Consider the following 19,566-nt stretch of genomic DNA (forward strand, 5'->3'; position numbering starts at 1 on the left):
AAAGGAACTAATAGTAATTTTCATGCCTTCTAAAACCAGTCTTATGCTTTTTATCCAGAAGATTCCTTTTGAGTTTTTAAGCAACATGTTTATTCACTTGGACATATTAAAAAAGATCAGCCATAAAGTTTACACATACATAGTCACTGTTAATAGTTTGGGGAACAGACTCTTCTTATGCATATGTTACTCGGATATGTGTAATCAAAATTGGAGTTGTGCTCTTTTGTCTGATTCTTGTTTTAACATTCTGTTCGCGATTTTAAATGACTCATGATATTTCATCATTGGATGTTCCGTATAATTTATGTGACTAGTTCCTTTTTGGTAAACACTTCAGGCTTTTCTCTGTTTTCCATGTCTTAGATAACTATGTGACGAACATGAATAAAGTCATGTATGTAGTAGATTTCCCCCCATAGTATACTCTTTTCTTAAATTTTAAAAAGCATTTTATATATTTATTTAAGTCTCTTTTTGTTTCTCTTTTGTAATTAATACATGTATAAAAATCCTATACATAGTCATGTCAGACCATCAGCTCCACAGGGCCTTTTTGTTTTTTAGTTGCAGCTTGTGAACTCTTGTAGCATTGGGATCTAGTTCCCTGATCAGGGATTGAACTCCAGGCCCCTTTCATTGAGAGTGCAGAATCTTAGCTACTGGCCTACCAGGAAAGTCCCTTCATAAAGCATTTGATGAAAAACAAGCCCTCCCACCCCCTTCCCAGTCCCTAGAAGCAGTCATTTCCAATTCTTCACTGTTTCTTTGGTATTACCTCTAACTAGCTTATTTTGCTGCTTACAGATTTTCCAGTTTAGGGTATTATCTATTCCCAGCTTGGATAGTGGTAGAATTCTCTGACTTCCTCACACATCCATATTGTCACTCTGACTGTAATGTAATTTTGGTTAGAGAGCAGTATTCACTGTTAACAATATTAAGGTTATCTATAGCTTATTCACAGCTAAATCATGTTGTATGCTATGGTTAATTTTATTTGTATAACTTGTTATTTCTCTTTTGTTAATATTTATCTTTTTCTGGCCTGTTTTGCTTAGTTTCTGTGTTCTTAATTTCTTACTTAAAATCTATCCAGAGGTGTTAATCTTCCTCAGTACTTTAAACATTTTGGTTATATTATCAATTTTATCTTAGAGATATTTTCTATTCTGCTTCATTTTGAGCATGTGCTTTAACTAGGGAGCTGGGATGTTATCCCAACATCATCCGGGTGATTTTTCCTCCTGGTTTTGTTATCTTTTCCCATGTCCTATCCCTTTCCTTTTTGATACAATCTTATTTTGAAGGAACACGTCTCCATTAGCTTCCTGAGAAAGGGGAATACAACAGGTAAGTTTTTTGGATATAACATGTCTTGAAAATGCCTTTATATTGCCCTTATGTTGATCATTACTTTGGCTAGATGTAGATTTCTAGTTTGGAAATAATTTTCCTTCAGAATTTTGAAAATACTGCTCTGTTGCCTTTCACATTCACTGTTGGTGAGATGTCAGTTACATTTCCTCATCTGTCATGAAGGCTTTTAATTTGCTGGCATCATGGATGAAAAGTTACTTTTAGGTTTTCTTTTAGTGTGATAAGAATACTTAAGGTGAAGTCTACCCTCTTAGCAGATTTTTAAGTGTAGAGTAACTTGTTATTGACTATAGATACAGCTTTATAACAGATCTCTTAAGCTTATTCATCTTTCTTAACTGAAACTTGATGCACATTGATTAGTAACTGGCCATTTCCCCCTTTTCCCACTCCCAAGACAAGTCTACTCTTTGAATTTATAAATTTATTTATTTTAGATATCTCATATCAGGGGGCTTCCCTAGTGGCTCAGACGGTAAAGCGTCTGTCTGCAGTGCAGGATCAGATACCTTATGTAAGGAATCATGCAGTTTTTGTTTTTCTGTGACTGGCTTATATCACTTAACATAATGTCTTAGAGCTTCATGTGTGTTGTTACTTATTGCAGAATTCTTTTTTAAGACTGAGTCGTATTTCATTCCATCTATCACATTTCCTTTATCTGTTTACCTGTTAATGGACATTTAGGCTTTTTCCACATCGTGGCTGTTGTAATAGTGCCGTAGTGAACATAGTGCTAACATCTCTTTGAGAACTTGATTCAGTTCTTCTCGGTAAATATCCAGAAGTGGAATTGATGGATATGTATTCTTATATTTTTAATTTCTAAGAGCTCTCTTTTGTTCTCTGAATGAAACAGAGGTAAAATAGTATTTCAGATGGTGGACAGTTTCCTCATATGTAGAATGGGAGTAATAAATAAGTGAATATATATAAAAGCATTTAGAGATGTGCCTGGCTACTGTTCTATTATTATTGTCCTTTTATGATGGATACAGTTTTTTATCTTTGAGAAAATTAATGGTAATATTTTTAGCATATTTAGACCTGTCAAATAGACAGTAGTAGTTTCTGTTTTAGCGGCTTGCTTTTTTACATTTCTTTAGTATATCTGTAATTTTAGTTTTGTTTATGGTAAGAAGAAGGACTCTTAACATTTTGTGTTAACTCCTTGATCAGTTGTCTCAACTATTCATTTATCCTTTTTTATAGTGTTTTGAAAAGTTACCTTTTTGAGAGTGTATTAATAGGGTGTATTTTTAAACTTTGTGTTTTGTTCCATTTATTTGTCTGATCTTGTACAAATAGTGATTTTATTATTAGTGCTTTATTTCATCTTAAATAAACCCTTTCTTCTCTCTCCAGACTGAGCAAGCGAAATATACTTGAAATTTCCATACTTCTTGTTTTTCACTGTGTGGAACTGTGACAGTTCTTCAAGAGACTTTAGTATTGGAAACTGGAAAACAAAAACTAGAAGGGCTTAGGCAGGGCCCTTACATAGGAAGCCAGTTGCATACTTTAAAAAATCAGCCCACTAGATTTTCCCCTCTAAGATTCTTTTAGAGTCCTTTAAAGCTGCTTTTGAGTTTTTTGATTCATTCAGTCAGTATATTCTTGAGTGCTTGTTACTGTGTCTATTCTCTTCGCTGAGGATAATCACCAGTGAGCAAGACAGACAGGATTCCTGTTCTTGGGGAGCTTACATTCTAGTTTGGGAAGGCAGATAAGATAGTTTCAAATGGCACCCCACTCCAGTACTCTTGCCTAGAAAATCCCATGGACGGAGGAGCCTGGTAGGCTATAGTCCATGGGCTCGCTGAGGGTTGGACAGGACTGAGCAACTTCACTTTCACTTCTCACTTTCCTGCATTGGAGAAGGAAATGGCAACCCACTCCAGTGTTCTTGCCTGGAGAATCCCAGGGACGGGGGAGCCTGGTGGGCTGTCGTCTGTGGGGTTGCATAGAGTCGGATACGACTGAAGGGACTTAGCAGCAGCAGCAGTGTTAGGAAAGAAGGACTACAAAATAACAATGAGGTGTTATTAGGTAGAATGCTAAGGAAGAGAGACCTTTTTGAGTTGGGTGATAAGCTGAGATCTGAAGGATGAGAAAGGAGCCAACCATGCTGTAGACTGCAGAAGTGTGTTCATGTAGCAAGAACAGCAGGTATAAAGGTGCTGAGACTGTAAATGCCTGTGCGTGTTCAGGAACAGAAATAAGGCCTTTGTGGCTCCAGTATAGTGACTTAATGGGGAGAGAGTGGTTTGAGATGATGTTGAAGAAGTAGGCATAGGGGCCAGATCATTTAGAATCTTGAAATTATGGGAAGCTGGAGCTTTCACATATAAATCTGATGAATTCAATTTTGTTCTTTTAAAAAAAAATACAAGATGTTCTAGAAAATAATTACACCTATTTCTTTATGTAGTTAATAAGCTATTCATTATGAGCCAGAGATGGGAGTTGCACTGGTCACATGTATCTGAACTGAGTTCTTTGTTTCTTTTTTAAAATATTTACTTGGCTTTGCTAGGTCTTAGTTGCAACATGCAGGATCTTTAGTTGTAACATGCAGGATCTTTAGTTGTGGCATCTTTAGTTGGAGCGTGTGGGATCTAGTTCTCCTGACAAGGAATTGAACCTGATCCCCCTGCATTGGGCGAGTCACCCTGAAGAGTCTTAGCCTCTGGACCACCAGGGAAGTCCCCCCTAAACTGAGTTCTGGTTGAGTGTTTGGATCTACCTGGGCTTGGAATAGTTAGGCGGTCTCTAAATTAAGATGACTTTGAATAGTGCCTTAATTAGTTCATTTTAGATGAAAGCAGCAGTTTGGGTTCTTGATTTCTTTTGTAGACTGAGGTGACTGGTAAGATCCAGAATGATAGCAGATCTTGAAGTTATTTTTCATTTTTTGTGTGTAGAGTTGTGTGTGTATGTTTAAGAAGACACCCCTCTTTTTTTTCTCCCCTAAACTTATCTGGTAAAGTACGGAAACAAAGACATCACGTTTTCCCTCAACAGGAAAGTGAGGGATGAATGAAGTGAAGGAAGACTAGAAACTACAAAAATAAATGATGAATTTAAAAGTGACTAATACTGAATAAGGTTCAAAACTTGAGCATTTGAAAAGACGTAATCATTGTCCTTTAGGACAGTGCCATCCAAGAGAAGTCCAGTGTGAGCTATATGTAATATCAAATTTCCCAGCAGTCACATTAAGGTAATAAATACAAAGAAGCAGATGAAATTAATTTTATATTTTATATAATCTAATGTATCCAACACATTCTCATTTCAACATGTAATTAATATAAAAATAATTAATGAGACATTTTGCACTCTGAGTTTTGTACTAAGTCTTTGAAATCCTGTATTTTATATCTACACCTCATCCCAGTTCAGGCCAGCCACATTTCAGGTGCTTGATAGCTACATGTGTATGGGACTCTTTAATTCTTAGGGCTCATACTTCTGCAGGAAGGGATAAATTATTGAAATACCCTGCAGTGTTCGTAATTCAAAGCAGTCATAGTTGTAACATATAAGGGAATAAATTTAAGCATATATTTTCCCCTCTCTAAATCTCTCTGTGATTAACTTGTTTGGGGAAGATATTTGATCCTGTAACCATATGTCTATAAAAGATAGCAAACAGCTTATCTCCTAAGAGAGTTGTGAACAGACTTACTTACTGTAGAACAAGCTTTATGTAGAACTCTGTGTAAGGAGTAGCTGTCTCTGTACTGATGGTGGGATAAGAGAGACCAGAGACCTAATCCTTGGAATCTGTAAAGTGTGTACATAAATCAGTGGTTTAGAATTCATTTCTCAATTTCCTGAAAGTATCTTGATATCAGTTGCTAAGTCGTGTCCGACTCTGCGACCCCCTGGACTGCAGCATGCCAGGCTTCCCTGTCCTTCACTGTTTCCCTGAATTTGCTCACACTCATGTCCATTGAATTGGTGATGCCACCCAACCATCTCATCCTCTCTTGTCCCTTTCTCCCTCTCGCCTTCAATCTTTCCTAGCATCAGGGTCTTTTCCAGTGAGTGAGCTCTTCACATCAGGTGACCAAAGTATTGGAGCTTCAGCATCAGTCCTTCCAATGAATATTCAGGCTTGATTTCCTTTTGAATTGACTAGTTTGATCTCCTTGCAGTCCAAGGGACTCTCAAGAGTCTTCTCCAACACCACAGTTTAAAAGCATCAGTTCTTTGATGCTTAGCCTTCTTTATGGTCCAACTTTCACATCAGTACATGACTCCTGGAAAAACCATAGCTTTGACCATACGGACCTTTGTCAGCAAAGTGGTGTCTCTGCATTTTAACATGCTGTCTAGGTTTGTCATAGCTTTCCTTCCAAGGAGCAAGTGTCTTTTATTTTTTATTTTTATTTTATTTTATTTTTTAAGCGTCTTTTAATTTCATGACTGCAGTCACCATCTGCAGTGATTTTGGAGCCCAAGAAAGTAAAATCTGTCACTGTTTCCATATCTATTTGCCGTGAATTGATGGGGCCAGATCCCATGATCTTAGTTTTTTGAATGTTGAATTTTAAGCCAGGTTTTTCACTCTACTCTTTCACCCTCATCAAGAGGCTCTTTAGTCCCTCTTCACTTTCTGCCATTAGAGTGGTATCATCTGCATATCTGAAATTACTGAAATTTCTCTTGGCAGTCTTGATTCCAGCTTGTGATTCATCCAGCCCAGTATTTCACATGATGTACTCTGCATAGATGTTAAATAAGCAAAGTGACAGTATACAGCCTTGATGTACTCCTTTCCAGTTTGGAACCAGTGCATTGTTCCATGTCCATTGTTGTAACTGTTGCTTCTTGACCTACACGCAGGTTTCACAGGAGGCAGGTAAGGTGGTCTGGTATTCCCTTCTCTTAAATTTTCCACAATTTGCTGTGATCCACACAGTCAAAGGCTTTAGCATAGTCGGTGAAGCAGAAGTAGATGTTTTTTTCTGGAATGCCCTTGTTTTTTCTGTGATCCAGTGGATGTTGGCAATTTGACCTCTGGTTCCTCTGCCTTTTCTAAACCCAGCTTGTACATGCGGAAGTTCATGGTTCACATACTGTTAAAGTTCTAGCTTGAAGAATTTTGAGCACTACCTTGTTAGTATGTGAACTGAGCACAGTTGTATAGTAGTTTGAACATTTTTTGGCATTTCTCTTCTTTGGGATTGGAATGATGGACTTTTTTAAAAGCTCTGATTGCAGTGTGTACCACTGATTCAGTCCAAGGTCGTCTTTTTTATTTTTTTGATTGGAGGAAGCCCAGGGTCTTAATAATTTCATTAAAAAATAGTTGTATTATGATTGGCTGTTTAACTTAGTTTTTAAGAAGGTTTATCATAATGAGAACTGGAAGGAGTCCATAGGTGATTAGTTGACATAGCCTGTAGTATCTTTATTAAGTTAGAAAAGCTGAGAGTTCCTCTAAAAAATAGGAATGTTGTGTTCCCCAGTGATAACACATTTAAAATAGGAACAAAAATTGCCATCACCCTCCCTTCGGGATATAGGAGAGGAGCCTCTGGGGTCAAAGATAATATTTAAGTTGCTGACTGCTTTTCATTCTTTTTCTCTAATGATGAAGGGTTAGTTGCATAGATGGTCCTGAGCCTAGTAGATATCCATTGAGCAAATTTTAGGAGAAGATACCACAAGTCATGTACACTGGGGACATGGAATTAAGTTCCAAATGAATGGCCCCTCAGTTTGCTATTGATTTTCCCTGCTACCATTCATCGGCAAAGGGATTTATTCTTCAAAGGTCAGGACCTTAAAATTTGACCTTTTCTTGCTTCTCTGAGTCTCTTCAGTGCAACACGTGCCAGTTTAGCTAGTGTAAAATTATTGTTTTGCGTAGGAAGATAACTGAATGCTTGCTAGTGTATTAGCAGGAAAGTAGAATCAGTGGTGAAATCTATTTTCTCTTAGAGATGTTTCTAAGTATCTCCCTGTCACCACTTTAGGGTTGCAGCTGAACATAGCTTAAGGTGTGAAGTCACCTGCTGAATGCCAGGCAGTTTACACTTTTTGTATACTTTTTAATTCCTGTGGCAGTCTTATGAGGTGTAGCCCATGTTTGGAAGATGAAGAGAATAAGTATCTTGTCCAGCTAAGGAGCACACAGATTTGAACCCAGTTAATTTTTTTGGTGCCAAAGCCACTACTTACTGCAGAACCTAGCCCAGTATTATAAAGTGACTCTCTTGGGTTCTGTTCATTTGGGACGTGATATTTAGATTGAACATCTATTTCAGCATGGTCCCTCACTTACGTTACCTTTATATCCCTATCTTGGAATAACATGTTTTGGAAAACATTGAATGAAACCTGGATTCTAGTCCTAGCTGTTTGCTTACTGTGTATTGAGATAATGGATTCTTTTTACATTGAGCAGGTATTTCCCAATTACTTGTCTGCTTTGATCCTCTTATAATTGTGAGATGTGGATACCATTGCCTTTATCTTTCTCTTTTCATGAACTTTTTATTTGAGAATAGTTTAAGATTAACAGGAAATTGCAAGGATTGTACAGAATTCATGTATTGGTTTGCTAGGGCTGCCATACAAAGTAGCACAGACTGAGTGGCTTAAACAACAGCAATATAATTGTCCCACAGATCTGGAGACTAGAAGTCAGAAATCAAGAGCTTGGCAGGATTTGTTCCTTTTGAGACCTGGGAGGGAAGGATCTCTTCCAGGTCTCTCTCTTTCGGCTGGTAGATGGCCATCTTCTCCCTGAATCTCTTCATAGCATCTTCTCTCTGCATATTTCTGTGTCCAGATTTCTCCTATTTATAAGGACACCAGTCATATCTCTGTAAAGACCCTATCTTCAAATGAGGTCCATTCTAGGGTATTTGGTGTTAGGACTTCAACATATATATTTTAGGGTTAGGGAAACAGTTTAACAGTACCTATATTCCCTATACCCAATTTCTTCTATTAACATTTTACGTTAATATGATATGTTTGTCACAATTAATGAACCAGTATTGATACCCTATTATTAATTAAACTGTAAGCCCTGTTTGTAACACGTAAGAAAACTTCCAGGATGGGTATTTTTTTTAAAATGATACACTAATCTTAACAAAGTAACTATAAAATACAGAGATTGTGAAACCTGTCTTAGTGAGAAAGCAAAACAGTCTTAAAAATCGTGATACGCTTGTGTTTTCGCCTTTCCAGTAATCAGCACTTGGTGCGATGTCCTGTATATGCTTGTGAAGCCCAGTCTACAACCTGAAACTTCAGAAGTGAAGTTATATGTTCAGTATTCGCCACCTTTAACAAATGAATAAAGTGAAATCTATACAGATTGTTAGTTTCTTAAAGTCCCCCAGAACGCCTCTTTTATTCCAGGTCACTTCCTTTTGTGTCGTTTCTTAGATAAACAATATATTTAAAATAGAGTACAGGCAAATAAAGTTGAATTTACCCCCCACATACTTGTTATTCCTTCTAGGAGGCATACTTATAATAGAAGAAATCGATGTATAAAATTGTTTGCATACATTTTCTTTTACTAGTTATTTTTTCTCAAATTGGTGGTTAAGACCTGTGTTTATTACTTGTGTGTAGTTTTCAGAATTTTCCAGCATTGATTGATTATGTTACCGTCTGTGAATATTATATAATATCCCAGTGATCTTAAGAACTTCATATGTTTTTATTTCTCGTTGGGGGAGAAACAGCAGTTTGATTGAATGAATAAAGGGGTTTTCCTGTAAAGGTTTGTCATTGTGATCTTGAATTTTTAAGTGTTTTCTCTGGTGTTAAAAAAAGAAAAACTTTTATGAAACTCATTCCTATGTGGAAATCAGGCCTGAAATAATTAATAGCATGTTGTATTGTATGCGATATAGAAAATACCTGCCTCATTGCATTTTTCTTACCTTTCTAAGTTACTGAGAAGTAGTGTGGTCCTGTTTCTTTAAAAAGTGAAAGATGGAATGGGTGGAGCTTGCCAAGTCTTGGAGACTGAGAAACTTAATTCAGTCTCTGAAGAGCTGGAAGGAAATGTGACCTCTTGCTGGCTGTGTGATGAAAAGAAGCTGGTGGCAATATCCCTTAGCCTGACAGGAACCTATTGCAGAGTCCTGACTCACTCTGGAAAATCCCTTTTCCCAAGTGAGATTGTGGTGCTGCCTGAATTTGGTATATGTTGGATTGCCCCCTTGAAAATGATAGTTGTGGTGCTGCCTGAATTTGGTATATGTTGGATTGCTCCCTTGCAAGTGATAGTTGAAGTACAGTCAGAAGGTAAGTAGCCAAGTCCCTGGTCAGCTGTTTTCAGACAGATGGACTAGTATTTCTGAAATGGTAGAATATGTTACGAATCGTAAATGATTTCTTCTATAGTAAATTTCAGAGGTGATGGGATGGAAGTGGCGAGATCATTCTTTTTTTTTTTAAAGCAAAAAGTTCAACTCTCACCACTTAATTCCTTTTCTAGGGTGGCTAAAGTCAGGATGAGGAATGTTCTGCTTGCTTTGTGCAAACATTTGAGGTTTTTTTTGTCAGTAGCAGAGCTGTTTGAAATCCTCATTTTATTGATGAAGCGTGAGTTTAGTCTTGGTAAATTTCTCCATTTAACGTGCCTGAACACTTGCCCATTATTTATTTATTTTAGCTTTTCATTGCTTACCAGTGGCAATGAAGATCAATTCTGCCCTGATCAGGAATCTTGATATTTTGGGGATGAAAAAGAGGGAAGAATGCAGTTTGCAGCAGCCAAATAGGCTAGAGCAACATGTAAATAGGTATTTATTAGTTGATGACTGATGCTTGGGCTCAAACAGGTATTTATTAGTTGATGACTGATGCTTGGGCTCAAAAGGAGAGAAGTCAAGAAAACTTGTCTCTGAGGTAGGATGGGCTCTGTACTGGTTAGACAGGAGCCCGCAGTCCCACCCACCCACAGGACACAGGTTTCTGGTGGCTTTTGGAAAGAACTCTGTCAAAACAGGTCTTTTTGGCATTTGGCAGCCCAAAGCATCCAGTGTAAGTAGCTATATTGTTAGAAAGGGATTACTTCTTTTTCTCAAGTTGGAAGAGATGGTCCTCATCATTTTTTTTTTTGTTTTGCTGTGCAGTTTATTATGGATTTTCTAAGCGATTAAATAATGCAGCGCTCCTGTTTGCTGTCCAAAGAAATTAGGGCTGGAAAGGGAGGGATAGAGATTGACTTTTGGAGGACTTGGAATTGAACCTTTGTGAATAAGCCCTGGCTAATCCACCTGGCTAGAACTTCCCACATTGGCAGTATTCTTGATAAAGTATCTGTGTGTATGTTTATGTCAGGCTTTCCATTCCTTAATTGATAACACTTTTAAACTACTTCAGAGCTTACCCTCAGGGAAGCTTTTTTAATGCTTCTTAAGCATTAAGGAAAATTTTTCTAGTTTTCACTTTGAAAAATTATCTGTGTGTCCATGGATAACTAAATTTACTTTTTTTTAAGTAATGAAAACACACAACAGAGTTGGGCCTTTTGCTACAGTTACTTGTCGTAAGAACCAAAGGCCAGATACTGTTTCTTTGAGGGTATGTGCTTTACCGGCTGTCCCTTAACCCTCTAGTTTGTGAACACAAAGGGGTCCCTGTGCTGAATTGTTTCTGTGAAGTTTTCCAGAGCTGGTTTCCCCTTTGAATTCTTTACAGCCTGACAACAGCCATTAAGAAGAACAGTTGAGAATTTGTTCTGTAAACAGGTCCATTGTTAGCATAAGTAAACTAAAATATATGCTGTTATTAACGAAGGGTTATTTTCAGGGAAGTTGATAGTAAGGCTAGAATAAAAGCACATTGGTAAAAAAATTACCGTGTAAAAATAATTTCTCCAAATGCCAAATAAACGGTTGAAGTGAACTGACAATTTCTACGTGAATTTTGGACTCTGCAGAATTAGAAGCTTTAGCTTTTTTGCCTTGCTAACCCAAAAATGTAGTTTATTAATGTATATTTTCTTCCTCTCATCGTAATTGCTCACTTGTTATGAGGTAGTCACACTTCTTAAAACAAGTTGATGAAACAACCCACAGTGGTATTTTGGACTACTCATGTCCTGTAATTAGGAGGCAGTTTAAGGTTGCACTTTGGAATTTACTTTAAATGTGTTTGAACTGAAATCACAGTCATTGTTATTTGCTGATATAAATGATCCCCTTTTTAGACTTATTTTCAGAGCGCGCACAGAGCAGCATATAGATATGAACCTTTTGGGTCCTCTTGTTGGATGCCTGGGTTTTTTTTCCCCCTCCTGCCATGCAGGCTTGCAGATTCTCTATTCCATGACCAGAGATTGAATCCGGGCCTCCGCAGTAAAAGTGGCAAATCCTAACGCTAGACCACCAGGGAAGTGCCACACGTCTGGATTTCTTAATGGAAGGATTCTATCTCTCTCTTTTTTTTTTAACGGAAAAGGTATGGGAAAATAGGGGCTTCCCAGGTGGCTTATTGGTACGGAATCCACTTGGCAATGCAGGATATGAGGTTTCGATTCTTGGGCTGGGAAGACTACTTGGAGGAGAAAATGTCAACCCACTCTAGTATTCTTGCTGGAATAATCCCATGGACAGAGGAGCCTGGCGGGCTATAGTCCACGGGGGCACAGAGAGTCTGATGCTGAGTGAGTGAGCTGATATACTTGGGGAAATAGCTGCAGAGACTGGCTGTATCCACTTAGACTAATTAGGATTTTGATCATTAATTGAGCCCACCTGCAAAGAGTTGATAATTTTTTTAAAGCTGGATGATGGATGCATTTGGGTTCCTTACACTATTTTTTTTTCTACTTTTGTGTATGTTTGACTCAATACCTCCATAATAAAAATATTAAAAAATAGAGCCCAATTGGCTATTAGGCTGGCCTTTCTTAGCCTTTTGTTAAGTAATAAAAGAGGAAAAAAATTCCATTGTAGTAAAGTTTCCCTCAGAATGGACTTTGAATCATTAAAGTAGTTTTATTTGTTTAGAGTTCTGTGGAAATTACTTGTCTAGATTTTTAAAATATCTCTGAAGAAAGTAGGTAGATGTTTGATTCCACATTAAGAGAATCAACACCATAAACTCTATGAATGTTATTAACAACTTTTTAAAAAAGACTGGTAGGGGGAAGTCACCTGTAAATTTACCAGCTAAAAAAATTTATATGTAAAATAAGAAGCACGTGCTCCCATCCTGTCTGCCCCATTCCATGTCTCTCCCTTTTCCTGCCCCCTTCCTCTTCATGCCTTCCTTTCTGTCCCACAGAGGTGACCACTGTTAATAGTTTGCTGCATGTGCTTAAGTAGGTGTGTTTTCATGTGTATCTGTGCCTGTACATTGGGGCTTCCCTTGTGGCTCAGCGGATAAAGAATCCACCTGCAGTGCGGGAGACTTGGGTTCGATCCCTGGGTTGGGAAGATTCCCTGGAGAAGGGAACGGCTACCTACTCCAGTATTCTGGCCTGGAGAATTCCATGGGGTCGCAAAGAGTCGGACAGGACTGAGCGACTTTCACTCACCTACATGTTAACACATTTTAAAAACATGTTCTACCAAATTACATAGAGTATAGTGTGAAAAAGTCAAAGAATTTTAGTACTGAACTCCAAAATAACTTTGATTTTGTACTGTAGGCGAGGGCAAACCTTTTACTATATCGTTAAATTGTTTCAGCAATAAAACTGCCCTTCTCCCCAAAGGATCCTTCTTTCCTTTTAGAAAGGTGCTCAGTGCATATGTGGATATTTGCCTCTGTAAATTTTAAGACCTCAGAGTTGAAATTAGTACTATATTTGTGGGTTTATTTAATAACTCAAGAGAGCTATTTAATAGAGTAAATGTCAGGAAGGGGTCTCTGAACTTAGATTTCTTCAAGGATATTGGGAGTGGGGTGTGAAGTCTTGGGAAAGTGTTACCCTAGACTCATAGCTGCTCTTGATTCTCTTTCCCTCTTTTACTCAGGAGAGGATAATCTCCAGAGGAGAGCATAAAATAGTAAACACATTTGATATGTCACCTGAGCTGTGCTTTCCTGCACCTGTCCAGAGCACACAGTCAGGCCCAGTCCTTTGCCTACGACTCTTTTTGAGCTGTGAGTTTCTTTCTTGTCTGATTTTTGGATCTTTTTTTAATTTTAGTCAGTTTGTTCAAGAATTTTCTGCATCTTGCCTTTAGTGACTGTTGAGAGCAGGGCTGTCTTGGCTGGACTTGGTGGCAGTGGAGTTTCACTCTGACCTGGCACTATTAATTGAAATGTTGTGTCCAACTCTGTGCGACCCCATAGACGGCAGCCCACGAGGCTCCCCATCCCCTGGGATTCTGCAGGGAAGAACACTGGAGTGGGTTGCCATTTCCTTCTCCAAATTGAAATGTGAATGTCTGCTAAAGACTGTGAGAAATAAGCTCAGCTTCTAGTTTAGCTTCCCTGGTGGCTCAGATGGTACAGCGTCTGCCTACAATGTGGGAGACCTGGGTTCGATCCCTCGGTTGGGAAGATCCTCTGGAGAAGGAAATGGCAACGCACTCCAGTACCCTTGCCTGGAAAATCCCATGGACAGAGGAATGTGGTAGACTACAGTCTGTGGGGTCGCAAAGTGTCAGACACGACTGAGCGACTTCACTTTCTTTCTTTGTAGTTTAGCAGTAGTTATTAGGACTATGGTACATACTTAATTTTATTCTTGGATTGGAATGTTAATATTTGGTGAACTGACCTGTTATCCTGCTTGTGTGATAAAGAGAGTGGAGAAGGAAGAGGAAGTGTGAAACGAGCCTGTTCGTTAGCACATACTGAGTGTCCACTGTGTGGCTAAGTGCTGTGCATGAAAGGGAGAACAAAATCAGACATGATCTCTGACCAGTTAATCTTGTAGCCTCTTTGGTTTGCTGTCCTGAATTGTTAAACTTAATTGGTTAGCAACAGTACCAAATGTAGAGCCATCTATCTGGAAAAGTTCTGTCCTCTAGTGAGAGCAGAGATAGCAGTTCCTGGGACAAGGGACAGGGAATGGAGGCCCATATGGGGTCAGTCTGTTCTATTAAGTTATGTTAGAGATCCATAAATAGGATAAAGACTAATTTTAAGGCCTATTGTAAAAACAGGTATTACGTGGTAACTGTTGAAAATCAGTGTAATACAGTAGCATAAAGGACCAAAACCACTTCTTCATCTCAATAAATACAGTACAAACATGAAAAAAAAATCCAACAGTTTTTCATAATAAAAATATTTAACAGTATAGGAATAAAAGGAACTTCCTCAATCCAATAATAGACATCTGTGAGATATCATTGTACTTAAAGGTGAAAAGAAGACAGTGTTTTTGCCCTAAGTTCAGGAATAAGAGAAGAATGTCCACTTCATTTCTGTTCAGCATTGTACTGGAGGTTCTAACCAGGGCAGTTAGGCATTAAAATGAAATAAAAGTCATCTAACTCAGCAGGGGAAGAAGTAAAACTATCTCTTTTGCAGATGATACGATCTTACGTAGAAAATCTTAAGGAATCCATTGAAAACTAGTAGAACTAATACATGAATTCAGTAATGTTAAAGGATACAAGATGAGTATACAAAAATGAATTGTATTTCTATACACTAATGACTGCTTCCTAGTGGCTCAGATGATAAAAGTATCCAACTGCAATGAGAGAGATCTGGGTTCGATCCCTGGGTTGGGAAGATTCCCTGGATGAGGGCATGGTAACCCACTCCAGGATTCTTGCCTGGAGAATCCCCATGGACAGAGGAGCCTGGCAGACTACAGTCCATGTGGTCATAAAGAGCTGGACATGACTGAGTGACTAAGCATACACAGTGATGAACAATCAGAATGAAATAGAAAAACAGTTCATTTCCAGGAGCATCAAAAAGAGTAAAATTCTTAGGGATGAATTTAACAAAATGAGCACAAAATTTGTACTCTGAAAAAAACTACAAACCCTGTAGAAAGACATCCTGCCTTCACAAGTTGGAAGACTTAATGTTGTGAAGATGACAGTTCTCTCCAAACTGATCTACAGATTCAAAACAATCTTTGACAAAAATCTCAGCTGTTTGTTTTTTTGTTTTTTTTTTTTGCAGAAATTGATGTGCTTATGCTAAAATTTATCTGAAAATGTAAGGGATTCAGAATAGCCAAAATTCTCTGAGCAGGAGGAGGTTGGAAAACCTGTGCTTTTCTGATTTCAGAATATCTACAAAGCTACATTAATCAAGACTGGCATAAAGATAGACATACGGGTCAATGGAATAAAATTGAAGGTACAGAAATAAACCCTCACATTTATGGTGAATTGATTTTTGACAGAGATGGCCAGTACATTGCAGTAGGATAAGACTAGTCTCTTCAACAAATAGTACTAAGACATCTGGATATCCATATGCAAAAAAGTGAGATGGGATCCTTACCTCACACTGTAACATAAAATTTAAATCAGAATGGATTATGGACTTAAATGGAAGAGCTAATACTATAAAACTCTTTGAAGAAAACCTAGGATTAAATCTTTGTGACCTTGGGCAAACCATTCTTAAATATGACACCAAAAGCACAAGGAACAAAAGGGCAAATGAGATAAATTGGACTTTAGAGAGAACCAAACAAAAGCGCTTTTCTTTAAAGGTCTGTGTCAAGAAAATGGAAGGACAACCTACAAATTGGGAGAAACTTTTCGCAAAGTATGTGTCTAATATACCTGTTGCATAATTTGGGATTCCCAAGTGACGCCAATGGTAAAGAACTTGCCTGCCAATGCAGGAGACGTAAAAGACACGGGTTTGATCCCTGGGTTGGGGAGATCCCCTGGAGGAGGGCTTGCAACCCTCTCCAGTATTCTTGCCTGGAGAATCCCATGGACAGAGGAGCTTGGCAGGCTGCAGTCCGTAGGGTCACACACAGTTGGACTCAACTGAAGCAACTTAGCATGCACGCATGCATCCATAACTTATGAAGTCTTATAGCTCAATAATGAAAAGACAGTGTTGGAGAGAGATTGGAACCCTCATACACTGCTGATGGGGAAGTAAAATGGTGTAGCTGCTTTGGAATGTTTCTTATTATTAGTCTCTTGTTACATGAAGCTCTTTGTTCTCTACAGCTGGCTGTGGCTTTCCTAGTTTGGACTTTCTAAAGTCATCCACAGCAGAAACATTTCTGCTATCTTGGGCAGACATGTTTCAGGCAGAGCCTGTTTCTATTTTTTGCATGTGAGTTAGCAGATAGGGGTGGAGGAAGAGAACTGTTGGCTGTTTTAGTTAAGCATTTCAGTTTTGCTGGTTTATGAACCAAATATTTTAAGAGATAATTATGTTTCAGAAACAGAGTTTTGTTATTTTTAAGCTGATCAGTTTCACAAAAAGCTGATTGATGGAGTACAACATGTGGGTAGCCTGTGTGCTAATGGTGAATCACTAGCACAATGTTAGAAGGATGTGTGTTTGAATTTTGGACTTAACTAGCTGTAGAACTTTGGGGGCAAGTTAACCTAATTCCATAAATCCTGGTTTGCTCTTCAGTAAAACAGGTACAGAATGTAAGATTAATGAGTTTTGTGTATATAAAGTGAGGTAATGCTGAAGGTTCATGGCTCCTTGTTTGGCACAGGTGTTATTGATAAAGTGCCAGGGAATCAATTTCTGATGGATATGTATTTATTAGGAAAGCCAGTATTTGCCTAGGGTGTTCTCTGGTAGGCAGGTCCATCCAGAGACCAAACTTCAAGTTAGAAGGATCTTTGATGAGCATACTCCAAATAGAGCAAGAGAAGCTGCTGCTACTGCTGCTGCTGAGTCGCTTCATTCGTGTCCGACTCTGTACGACCCCATAGACGGCAGCCCACGAAGCTCCCCAGACAGTCCTAAATAGTAAGTCCAGCAAATCAGAGTAGCTGAATTGTCCTGCTTGAGTAAGTGATGAGTCCTGGTTGTTCAGGATAATTCCAGTATAAAATACTTCCCCCTATTGTCAACACAGGTATCCTGGAAACCTTAAATTGCTAGATACAAATAAATGTCACTCCCCTGCCCCCAACCTGGCGGCTTCCTGGGTGGCTTAGTGGTAAAGGATCTGCCTGCCAATGCAGGAGATGAGGGTTTGATCCTTGGATCAAGAAGATCCCCCTGAAGAAGGAAATGGCATCCACTCCAGTATTATTGCCTGGATAATCCCCTGGACAGAGGGCCTGGTGGGCTACAGGTCTAAAGAGTTGGACATGACTGGGCAGTTGAGCACTCACATATACACCCCCAACCCCCAGAGCAGGACAAAAATCTCTATTGGTCTGTAGACTGTATGCTAACTTTTAGGTTTGAACTCTATGGTCCCCCGACTTTTAGATAGATATTTTTTCTTTGAATTATTACTATGGGGACTTCCCTGGTGGTCCATTGGTTAGGACTATGCACTGTCTCTGCTGAGGGCCTGGGTTCAATCCCTAGGTGGGGAACTAAGATCCCATGAGCTGCATGGCTTGGCCTAAACGTATGTATGTATGGTATGGGTCATTAAAGCATAGCCTTCCTTTCTCTGAACTACAAGAAGATGCAGATTCCCATGTTTCAGTTTCCCATCCATATTCATTCATTACTAAAAACTTCTTTTTTTATAAACTCATGTCATAGTATGTATCTTATGGAGTTTTACATCTTAAAATTAGAGACTTACCTTAAAGGGATTCTAGGTCTTATGCCAAGATTTTTGCATTTCTATTTGGAAAGCTATTTCTTGGAAAGACTTCCATAGGTGATTGTTTTTATCCATTGTTTTGACTGTTGGTTTACTTTTAGAGGATGGCGCTTATTGATTCTGTCCTGAAATTCTCTAGGCTTAGGTCTTGTTTATGTCCTGTGACCTAAATTAACCAGATTAAAGTAAATGTTACTTTGTAACACTCCTTTCTTGAGTTAGTTGTGAGTCCTTGGAGTGATAATTAGTGATGTAAGTTTCCCGATATTAATATATTCTCATTACTTAAAATGAGAGGCAACTGTGTGTGCTTAATTGCTGTAGGGAAAGCAGGTGGTGCTAGAAGAGGTTGGTGTTCATCAGAATACCAGTACTTTGTTTGATTTTAGATTGGTTGTAATGTGGATACTGAAGTGCGAGATGAGATGAGAAATGCTGTGAATATGCTCTTTAAGCTACACAAGATTCTCGATTAAATGGAATATGCTGTGAGGTAGTAAGTTTGATATTAATGAAAATGAGAGAATGGGAAAAAGTGGTTTGCCCAGCAAAGGCCTGTACAGACATTAAGTATGGCAATGGAGTCGTTGAAAACAGATGCAGATATTCAGACAGCAATCTGTTAACCATGTACATTAGTTCCCTGGCCCAGCACAATTTCTACATCCTTTCATGGGTTCAGAGAGCTTTAAAGGACTTTAGTTCTGAATTGGTTTTACATACTAGGAAGGCTACAGGTCTGTTTTATGTTCTTGTTTTGTTTTCAGGTTATAGTATGTTTGCCTTCCATTTTTATTTGCTTGATTAGTAGTAAATCTTTCTGTGAAAGAAAATAAGCAATTAAATCATTTCTAAGGAGGATCTTTTGGAATATAAACCTAGTATTTATGGATTGAAGAATAGTTGCATGGTTTATATGTAGCTTGACCACTTAGGGCTGCGAAGGTTGAAGCTCTGGGGCGCCCTGTTGAGAGGTTATATTTGGCACTGCTTAGTATTAGGAACTCAGTCTCCTGCCCAGTGAAACCTATCCACAGTGTTCCAAACATGGGGCAAACAGTATTAAATACTCCCAGGATGTTCCTTCTGGTGAATTCAGCAGACATTTACCATGTGTCAAGCACAGTGCTGGCATAATCACTAGGGACAGTTAAGAAGAAACTTAACAATCCAGCATGAGGAGGGGGAAGGAATAATTGAATTCTTTCTTATCTGTGAGAGTCTTTAATGTAGAGAAGCTTTCTCTGGCCCTTGCTGTCAATATTAGTCTTTTTGCTTGGAGGTAAAAAATAGAATCTTCATTAAAAAATTTTTTTTTGTTTGGCAGTGCTGGGTCTTAGTTGCTGCATATGAGTTGTAGTCTCTGACTAGGGATCAAACCCAGGTCCCCTGCATTGCGAGCATGGAATCTTAGCCACTGGACCATTAGGGAAGTCTCAAAATCTGTGTTTTTAATGATATAGAAGCCATGTAATTATATACCTTAAGAC

The 19,566-nt window shown here is 38.5% G+C and overlaps 1 protein-coding gene across 3 annotated transcripts in view; it reads left to right on the plus strand.

Annotated features, from left to right (window-relative positions):
* Nucleotides 1–19,566, plus strand: part of THRAP3 (thyroid hormone receptor associated protein 3) — a 67,786-nt gene that overhangs the window by 24,995 nt on the left and 23,225 nt on the right. The gene's annotated exons all lie outside the window — the stretch shown is intronic.

This window comes from Capra hircus, chromosome 3 (assembly GCF_001704415.2).
Source record: "Capra hircus breed San Clemente chromosome 3, ASM170441v1, whole genome shotgun sequence".
In the NCBI taxonomy this organism is placed as follows: Eukaryota; Metazoa; Chordata; class Mammalia; order Artiodactyla; family Bovidae; genus Capra; species Capra hircus.